This window comes from Rana temporaria, chromosome 5 (assembly GCF_905171775.1).
Source record: "Rana temporaria chromosome 5, aRanTem1.1, whole genome shotgun sequence".
NCBI lineage: Eukaryota > Metazoa > Chordata > Amphibia > Anura > Ranidae > Rana > Rana temporaria.
The window spans coordinates 272,449,321-272,457,323 of record NC_053493.1 but is presented as its reverse complement, the minus strand read 5'-3'; the positions used below and the strand labels follow the sequence as shown (position 1 = coordinate 272,457,323).

Here is an 8,003-nt window from a genome sequence, read left to right as displayed (position 1 = left end):
CCCTTCCTTGCCAGTGAAATTTATATAGTAATCAATGCATTTTTATAGCACTGATCGCTATAAAAATGCCAATGGTCCCAAAAATGTGTCAAACGTGTCCGAAGTGTCCACCATAAGGTTGCAGTACCGAAAAAATCACTGATCGCTGCCATTACTAGTAAAAAAATATTTAAATTTTTATATATTTTTTATATATTTTTGAGGATATTTATTACAGCAAAAAGTAAAAAATATTCATTTTTTTTTCAAAATTGTCGCTCTATTTTGGTTTATAGCGCAGAAAATAAAAACCGCAGAGGTGATCAAATGCCACCAAAAGAAAGCTCTATTTGTGGGAAAAAAAAGGACGCCAATTTTGTTTGCGAGCCACATCGCACGACTACGCAATTGTTAGTTAAATCGATGCAGTGCCGAATCGCAAAAAGGGGAGATAGGCGTTGAGCTACTGAGCTTGGACGTGTTACAACATGCGACAAGAGCTTAGCGTTTAAAATTATAGTATGCACTAAAAGATTCCAATTCACAACTGTATGCAAGTGATTATCAGTATTACTTAGCCTCGTGCATTAGGCCACTAAGGGAGAAGGTATGAAATACGTCAACCCTTAGCATAGAAAAGTTTAAGCGAACATGTTCCGCAACTTAGGGCATAGGCCCATAAACAGGTTATACTTATGTCAAGCACGTAGTAAATAGGCATTGTTGAGACAACTAATAATTACATATGAGAGGCAATTACAGCTCAGGTACTTTGAGAGTACACATAGTAAATAGGAGTTGTAGCGACAACTAATAGTTGCATCTGGGAGGCAATTATAGCACAGGTACTTTGAGAGTACTTGTAGTAAATAGGAGTTGTAGAGACAACTAATAGTTGCATCTGGGAGGCAATTATAGCTCAGGTAATTTGAGAGTACACGTAGTAAATAGGAGTTGTAGCGACAACTAATAGTTGCATATGAGAGGCAATAATAGCTCAGGTAACAATAGTTGCATATGAGAGGCAATTATAGCTGAGGTAATTTGAAAGTAAATATCCCTTTAAGATATTCCTTAGCAATGAGCTATAGGCACAACAGTCTATCCCAAGTAGTATGTTAATAGCCACAAGCCATAATAAATAACAGCAATTGTTTTAGGTGAAAAGTATACAGCAGATCTTTCTGTAGAACTACAAGTGATACAATGGCTACTTATCCGTTTGCAGGGCTTCAGTGTTTGGCAGCAAGGGACTCCGTAGTGTAGGGCATCAACAAGGCAGAACTCAGGTTGTCCGCAGGGATGGCAGGCTGGACGCAGTCAAGGTCTTTTGCTAGCTGTCCATAATGTTGCCTCTTCTTGTAGCGTAGCTGGTACGGCTGACAATATTAGAACGCTGTTACTATGAATAGTGATTGCCTTTATAGGCAAGGAGCAAGTGCAGTGCATCAGCACTGATTTGAAAAGAAGCGCCGAACTGCGGCGCACTTCCGCTTTCCAGGCGCCGGGCAATGAAGTCATTGCGCGAGCGAAAGCACCTGTTACCACAGTAAAGCTCCTGTTACAAAAGCATGGATAGATAACATACATTATATGATTTTGTACAAAGCCATATTGGGCATAATATGAAATCTTGGAGGATTCTCCCATATATTTGTAAATTAAAGGTCCAATTCTGTTAGAAATATGGTCCAAAGCCAGGAAGCATACCCTAGGAGTACTGTCAGGGTGTACTGTGCAGCAGTGTCGACCAATAGGGAGATCGGGTTCCTTCTTATTGATGCTAACAATGTGGCGATACATTTTGCGGCAGTTCCTTGACTTGGAGTTGGTATCAGGCCCCCTAGAGATGGTGTTCTAATCTAACCTATGCCAATGAGATTTTAATCTACATGTCTATTTGACTTTTTATATATAAAGACATATCTGGGACCATTATTTCTATTTCATCTCTTTTCAATTTTAAAATAATAGCTGACTTGTATGAATTTCTGGTTGTCACTATAAGCGCTGCAATTTAAATTGTATTTGTATACAATTTGTCTACCTGTTTCTTGCCAACTGCTAATATTGAATTTACCAGCATGATTTCTGTTATGTTTAAATTCACAATAAAATGTATAACTAAAAAAATCAGCGGAGCCATCATTTTGTTCTGCTGGTCTGTTTCAGTATGGTTGGAAGCTGTAAGTAAAAAATGTGAAGCATGATAAAAGAATGCCTGCCTGGCAGCGAATAGGGAAAAATGTATTTAAAGTGATACTAAAGTCTAGTTTTTTGTTGTTTGAAAACATGCATGTCACACTTACCTGTTCTGTGCAGTGGTTTTGCACAGAGCAGGCCAGCACCTCCTCTGCTCGGGTCCCCCACTGGTGCTTCTGACCCCTTCCTTCTGTAGAGTGCCTCCACAGCAAGCAGCTTGCTATGGGGGCACCCATGCTGAGCTGGAGCTCTGTGTGTCAATTCAGTGTTATCTCCTTATTGGCTCATTGACTTTGATTGACATCAATGGGAGACAATTGCACCTCGTTGATATCTCAGCCAATATGGGGAGTCCTGGACAGCAGAGACACTTGTGCAACATCGCTCTAAGTATTAAGGGGACTGAGGGGGGCTGCTGCACACAGAACATTTTTTTATCGTAATTCATAGAATGCATTATGATAAAAAAAAACTTCTGACTTTAGAACCCCTTTAACCCCCTTAGCAGTATCCCCGAGCGTGACTCGGGTTTGTTTTTCTATGCTAGGATCGGTATCCCCGAGTCACGCTCGGGGTAGATGTGCAGAGCGTGTAGTGGCGCGGCTTACCTTTCGCAGCATCCACAGACAAGTTACTTACCTTGTCCCTGGATCCTGCGATGCATCCCCGCTGTGTGAGCGAGCGGGACCTCGCTCGATTCACAGTGTCCCCGTGTGCCACCGATCTCCGTTCCCTGCGACGTTACGACACACGGGGGCAGAGAACGGAGCCAAATTCAAAAAAGTAAACAAACACATTACATACAGTATACTGTAATCTTATAGATTACAGTACTGTATGTAAAAAATACACACACCCCTTGTCCCTAGTGGTCTGCCCAGTGCCCTACATGTTCTTTTATATAATAAAAACTGTTCTTTCTGACCGCAAACTGTAGATTGTCCATAGCAACCAAAAGTGTCCCTTTATGTCAAAAATGGTTTTAGAGCAGCTAGAAAACAGCGATAATAAATTATAATCACTTGCAGAATTGTGCGATAGCGATTTGTGGGGAAATTCGTCATAAAAAAATAAAAGTAATGACAGCGACAATTCTGCAACTGAGCAAATTTCAGTGATTTTGAGTTGATTACGTTATTGAATATTTTTTATTATAATTATATTATTATTTGTTATAATTATTTATAATTATTTATTATATTATAATTTATAATTTTGTTTTTAAAAAAAATTCATACCCGGGATGCCTACTAGACTCTTGTTTGGTCAGTTATTCCTAAGAATTGCAGGCCTACAGTATAAAACTCCAAATTTCCTTGCAAAATAATTGTACCGCTTTTGGTACGTAATTCCAGACAGAATCATACCGCCAGGGAGGTTAAATAAATACAATTTTAAGTCTAAAATACAATACACTCTATGTACACTCTATGTACAATACACTCTATAAATTGAAATAGGAAATAAAATGATATGTTGTTTTACACTAGAATAACTATTACTACAAGAACAATTAAACTAGAAAAAGGAATTTGCCCCACGGGGCTTTGGACAGCAAAGGTATAAAAGTGTAACAAATGTAATATAATAAAACATGGTTTATTTTATGGTTGTCAATAACATACATTTTAAATGCAATAACAATTAAAAGAAAACCCTTTACGGATCTGGTGATACAATACATATTCCACAATATTGGACAAATGTATACAACATTGCTTTATGCTGTGTGATGTGCGTTCCCCGATGCGTTTCGACCTCTAAGTGGTCTCTTCAGGGGGATGGTTGATTCTACAAAAATATACATAACATAAATTTGCGATCAAAAAAGTATAAATATAAATCACATAAATTGACCCAAGAATAAGGTTTACCGTTAACGAATGAAGTGGGTTTTGTAATGACCAGAGGTCTGCAGAGCCGTTAGAAAATCCGAAGGGAGCGCCATCCACAACCCCATGGGGGAGAGGGAAACCAAAACAGACCCCAGGGGGGTTGCAAGGAGCCGCACAGTGGACGCCCTCCGAGGATCAGGGGAGCCGGTGCCTGCAGAGTGCCCCCAATGGGTTAGCCCTGTGTAATTGAAGAGAATTAGAAATATTAAATCATAGCATATTGTGCTAAAGTGTAGGATTATCTGTGGGTAAGGCATGTATATAAAAAAGAGGGACTGGCAGCAGGTTTGTAATCTTATCTGAGAAAAAAAAAAAAAAAAAAAACAACATTTTTTCCTTTTTTCTTCTTTATTGAATTAGATCTACTCATTGATGACCCGAAGGGGTAACTAGTCAATGAATAATGGTCAGGAATTGATGTGTATATTAAGGTACTTAATATAAAAATAGTATAAGAGTGCTCCATTGGCAGACAAAAGTGATTAAGAGACTTTATTAGTCTGGTAAAGAGTGCGTGTCCATGGGTGGGGATGTGTGAGACACATTACAATGTGTATGTTATGTGGACCATCAAAGAATATGTGGCTACATATGGTGATAGTAAAAATGTTGGAAATATATGAAAATAAAAAATAAAATAAAAATAAATAAATAAACAAGAAAACAAAAAGAAGGGGGGAGTGAAAGTTGAAAAATCAACATAGGAGTGTACTAATAAAAGGGTGCTGTTACCTGATAAGGGATTAAATGGATATGAGTAGGTAAATTGTGGGCTTGTAGAGCTTGTTGTTGAGTATTCAGATCTAGGCTGCAGACAGTGCAGGGAAGACCCAGGCTTCCAATGTTGGAGGAGATAAAAGGAATGAACTGCTGTCCATGCTCAGCTGCCTGGAATCAAGACTTGACTCACAGGCAGACTGTCTTTTATATGCCAGTGGGCGTGGCCATGAATGGGGGCTTAACACTGCTGTCCATGCTCAGCTGCCTGGAATCAAAACTTGACTCACAGGCAGACTATCTTTTTTATGCCAGTGGGCGTGGCCATGAGTGGGGGCTAAACACATGTTGGCTCCAGGCTTCCCCATAGATCACGGAGATGACGTAAGGGCCGCTACACGAGCGGCCCTGGTGCGGCTCCCTCGGCGCTCCGGAAGGTCGGGGGACCCCGACCACTGTCGTCACCCCCGTCGCAAGCTGCATGACGTCATGGCGAGCCGCGCACGCCATGGCCATACGGGGATGATCGCAGAACGCCGCCGGCAAGGCAAAGCTCGAGAACCCCCGGCCGCACCTGAGCAGAAAAAGGGGGGGTGGGAATGTGGAACACTCCACCGCCCCCCACCACCTTGCCGGGAACCCCCATGGGACCGCGGAAACCCCCCCCACCCGGGGGCACAGAGGGGACGCCCTCCGAGGATCAGGGGAGCCGGTGCCTGCAGAGTGCCCCCAATGGGTTAGCCCTGTGTAATTGAAGAGAATTCGAAATATTAAATCATAGCATATTGTGCTAAAGTGTAGGATTATCTGTGGGTAAGGCACGTATATAAAAAAGAGGGACTGGCAGCAGGTTTGTAATCTTATCTGAGAAAAAAAAAAAAAAAAAAAAAAACATTTTTTCCTTTTTTCTTCTTTATTGAATTAGATCTACTCATTGATGACCCGAAGGGGTAACTAGTCAATGAATAATGGTCAGGAATTGATGTGTATATTAAGGTACTTAATATAAAAATAGTATAAGAGTGCTCCATTGGCATCCCCCTGAAGAGACCACTTAGAGGTTGAAACGCGTCGGGGAACGCACATCACACAGCATAAAGCAATGTTGTATACATTTGTCCAATATTGTGGAATATGTATTGTATCACCAGATCCGTAAAGGGTTTTCTTTTAATTGTTATTGCATTTAAAATGTATGTTATTGACAACCATAAAATAAACCATGTTTTATTATATTACATTTGTTACACTTTTATACCTTTGCTGTCCAAAGCCCCGTGGGCTAAATTCCTTTTTCTACACGATTCAATCTTGGGGTTCGCAGCATTCTTGTCTCTTCGCTTATGTGTCTTTCCTCAGCGAACAATTAAACTAGAGGACAAAACATCAGAATAGAGGTAAAAGACAGTAGTAAATCGCACAGCACATGCAATAAAATCTTTGCTTAAAAGCACACATTGTGAATATATCATACTATTACTACATGAACAATTAAACTAGAGGACAAAACATCAGAATAGAGGTAAAAGACAGTAGTAAACCGCACAGCACATGCAATAAAATCTTTGCTTAAAAGCACACATTGTGAATATATCATACAATTATCTTCTTGGGGAATCCCTCCTGCTAGGTTACAACTTTTGAAATAGGATGCATGACAGCAAAATCATGTGACTGGATTTTAGAGGATCATTTTCTGGTATTTTCATAATATGTTTATGACTAGTCTAGTAATGTTCTTGTTGAAGACTTTAAGTGCTTGTCATGCTGCTAACAGTACACTCCTGTCATTACATCATACTGCCATTTCTATTCCCTAAATAACAGCAGAGTGCTGTGCCGTGTTAGCCATTGACAACAGTAGGAGTTTGGATTTAGGGTAATAACATATATTGACAAACCAAATAGTTTATCATGCAAGTAACCAAGGCACACGGATAAAATGCATTTTCAAGTTATCGGTTCATAATGCCTGAAGAAGAGGCCAGCACGCCTCTGAAAGCTTGCACTACAATATATTCAGTTAGTCAATAAATGGTATCACCCTAAACCCCAATTACCTAAATACTATTAGAGCTGCAGAGGCTCAATTTGTCCTGCTTTGTAAAATATTCAGTAAATACAACTGATAGATAGGGGCAGGGTAGAGAGGGACAGAGATCCTGATGTCAAAGGAGGATGTTGTTCTTTAAGCCATTAAGCACTAGGGATGAGCTGAACCCCCCCATTTGGTTCGCACCAGAACCTGCGAACAGACCAAAAGTTTGTGTGAAATTTTATAACCCCATTGAAGTCTATGGGACTCGAACGTTTGAAATCTAAAGTGCTAATTTTAAAGGCTAATATGCAAGTTATTGTCCTAAAAAGTGTTTGGAGACCTGGGTCCTGCCCCAGGGGACATGTATCAATGCATTTTTTTCTTTAACGGGAGCAGTGATTTTAATAATGCTTAAAGTGAAACAATAAAAGTGAAATATTTCTTTAAATTTCGTACCTGGGGGGTGTATAGTATGCCTGTGAAGTAGCGCTTGTTTTACCGTACTTAGAACTGTCCCTGCACAAAGTGTCACCTGCAAGTCACTGGGAAAGCCTGAGTTTTCTCTTGCGTCAGATGGGGTCATGTGACGGGTGGCCCCGCCCTCACCTACATAAGAGCTGTCACTGGCTCCCGCCGCATCATTCCCGGAGGTCCTTTTCCATTCTAGAATCCCCTAGAGGTTCTCCCCCCAGTGTATAGACTGCATTTTTGCCACCCAAATGCATTATTTTAATTTTTTTTACAATAAATCTCATTTGACCTTTAGTTGCCCACACCAATAATTTGTTCAGATCTTTTTGCAAGCTTTCCACATCCTGCAAAGAAGTTATTGCCCTGTTTAGCTTAGTATCGCAAATACAGAGATTGAACTGTTTACCCCCCCTCCAGGTCGTTTATGAACAAATTAAATAGGATTGGTCCCAGCACAGAACCTTGGGGGACCCCACTCCCTACCTCTGACCATTCCAAGTACTCTACCACCAGTAGACACCCCATACGGAGAAACACAGCGCCGGGCAGAGCCAAAGATCCTGGTGTCACCACACCCACAGCTGTGTTAGTCTGAGCCACGGCTGTGTGAATGTCTGTTTTTTAACCTACACTTTAAAACTTTGTTTGATGTCAGTTGCCCAGCTATTCGATTGAAGGGTACACTTTTTTACCAAAGTACT

At 40.6% G+C, this 8,003-nt stretch overlaps 1 long non-coding RNA gene across 1 annotated transcript; it reads right to left on the bottom strand.

The window, feature by feature from the left end:
- Positions 1-3,764: 3,764 nt before the first annotated feature.
- LOC120939641 lies at positions 3,765-5,089 on the bottom strand. The gene is made up of 3 exons (XR_005749332.1): positions 4,809-5,089; positions 4,056-4,254; positions 3,765-3,972 (listed from the first exon to the last, which is right to left on the bottom strand). It is a non-coding gene; the product is annotated as an uncharacterized LOC120939641 (long non-coding RNA).
- Positions 5,090-8,003: the final 2,914 nt, after the last annotated feature.